Below are 2,725 nucleotides of genomic sequence, written 5' to 3' on the forward strand. Positions count from 1 at the left end.
ACAACTTTTACACTTTTTATCCAAGATTCCCAGCGTGCCTCACTCCATTTCTTTATTGTTACTAAAACACATTGTTCCATAATTGTCCATCTATGTGGTGATGCTAAGAAAAATGCATACGAGCGTTAAAGAAATCCAAAAAATAACTTTGTGGATGCATCGCATTTGCCTGCATCAGAAACAAGGAGATTTAATGAATAGGCACCACACGGAGAAAAGAAAGCCAAAGGGTTCTGTTCCAGAATTCGTACTTGCACTTCTTTGACGCGACCTTTCATGTTGCTTCCATTGTCATATCCTTGTCCTCTGCAGTCATCAATGTTTATGTCGCTTTCAGTCAGAAAGGTAGTAATTAATTTTGTAATTCCTTCACCTGTTTGATCTTCAGCCATCAAGAAGCCCAAAAACTATTTTTTAATTGTTGCAGAACTTTCTGAAGTTTATACAAAACGTAGCACTACAGTCATTTGCTCTTTATGGGTCAAGTCTGGAGTGCAATCCAATATAAGGGCAAAGTATTTTGCCACCTTTAGACGATGAATAATTTCAGTTTGCACTTTCCTTGACATAAGTACGATTAGCTCATTTTGAATCCTGTTGCTTAAATAATAATTTGGCAAATGATTGTTGGTTACGGCGAACATGTTTTTGCATGACGCTATCAAACTTTGCCAATAACTCCACTAGGCCAAAAAAGTTTCCATTCCTTCGGGCAAAAAGCTTTTCCTCACTGCCACAAAAAGCCAAACTGCTTTTTGTCAAATATTGAATAATTCCCACAATTCTCTCAATTACTGATCCTCAGTATTGCTGTTCTTGCTGAAAGTATTCTGATTCTGTTGATCGATTGTACTGTTTACTTTCAAACGACTTTCCAGTTCCTCCCATTTTATCCAGGAATTGTTGTACTCTTGTGAACAATCATGCTCACTTAACGAGGAATAAATATTTTTCCAATTACGAAAGCCACTAGGACTAAGTTTTTTTTAACGACACTAAACAACTTGCAGCAGAAGCAGTATACAGCATCTGCTTTTTTTGAGTATACAAGCCATGATCTTGATATGGTTTGTTGATTTTTCAGGAATCTATTGTAGTTTGAAGCATAAAATCTTCGTTTTGCTTTGGAATTGGAAAAGCCACTCTTTGGGAAAGTATAATCCTTTACCTGTAATAGTTCTGAAAGAACTAATTGAGACAAATCATTAGGCCAGTCTTCAGGATCTGAAGAAATCTCGTGAAATTCAACCTCAGGAACTTATGTTGGTGTCAGTTCTTTTGATGTTTTAATTTATGCAGTTTCTGCCAAACGGTTTGGCACAAAAATATTGTCCTCACCATTTTCATTAATTGCTCCTGCTGCATCATCAACTGCACATGTTAGAGATTGTTGAATGGGCAAAACTTGATTTTCGTGTTGTGGTCGAGTAAAAAATGAACTAGTTTTTGGCAAAAGTTCAATCTTTTTCTCATCCTCTTGCTTTTTCTCATCCTCTTGCTTTTTCTTTCGTTTGCTAAATTCACTTGCATAATTCCTTAAAAGTATTTGTTAACATTGGCATAAGTATGAACTAGCATAAGTGCAAATTAGCATAAGTGCGAAATGCCAATTCAATTTTATTCGGCGCACTTATGGCAATTCGCACTTATGTCAGTTTTTGTAACTGGGGGCAACTGAATAAGTGCGAATTTCATAACTGCGAATCTGCATGAGTGCGACTGGCATAAGTGCGAACTGGCATAAGTGCGAACTGGCATAAGTGCGAACTGGCACAAGCGCGAACTGGCATAAGTGCGAATCACTTGCAAAAACTGGCATTAGTGCGAACTAGCACAAACGCGAGCTGGCATAAGTGCGCCAAAAGAATTTGCAAACATTGGCATAAGTGCGAACTGGCATAAGTGCGAACTGGCATAAGTGCGAACTGGCATAAGTGCGAACTGGCATAAGTGCGAAACAATTGCAAAAACTGGCATAAGTGCGAACTGGCACAAGCGCGAACTGGCATAAGTGCGCCGAAAGAATTTGCAAACATTAGCATAAGTGCGAACTGGCATAAGTGCGAGCTGGCATAAGTGCGAACCAATTGCAAAAACTGGCATAAGTGCGAACTGGCACAAGCGCGAATTAGCATAAGTGCGCCGAAAGAATTTGCAAACATTGGCATAAGTGCAAATTGGCATAAGTGGCGAATTGGCAAGTTCGCACTTATGCCGATTCGCACTTATGCCAGTTCGAAATTATGCCAATTCGCACTTATGCCAATGTTTGCAAATTCTTTCGGCGCACTTATGCCAGTTCGCGCTTGTGCCAGTTCGCACTTATGCCAGTTTTTGCAATTAATTCGCACATACGCCAGTTCGCACTTATGCCAATGTTTGCAAATTCTTTCGGCGCACTTATGCCAGTTCGCGCTTGTGCCAGTTCGCACTTATGCCAGTCTTAGCAACTGCTTCGCACTTATGCAGATTCGCAGTTATGAAATTCGCACTTATTCAGCCTCCTCCTCCCGTAACAAAATCGCCGTAACTTCGCTTGTTTATCTTGATAAGTCAAAAATGGTGACGCAATTCGTAAGATCAAAACATAGTTAGCGATAATTAATGAATTTGCTTTTTCTGTATAAAAAACAAACAAATAAAATAATACTTTTTATATATTGTTCTGAAGAATTTATAAGAGTTTTGAAAGAAATTTGCTTTGATTTTTGAAGTAAAATTAATT

The sequence above is a fragment of the Hydra vulgaris genome, chromosome 02, assembly GCF_038396675.1.
Source record: "Hydra vulgaris chromosome 02, alternate assembly HydraT2T_AEP".
In the NCBI taxonomy this organism is placed as follows: Eukaryota; Metazoa; Cnidaria; class Hydrozoa; order Anthoathecata; family Hydridae; genus Hydra; species Hydra vulgaris.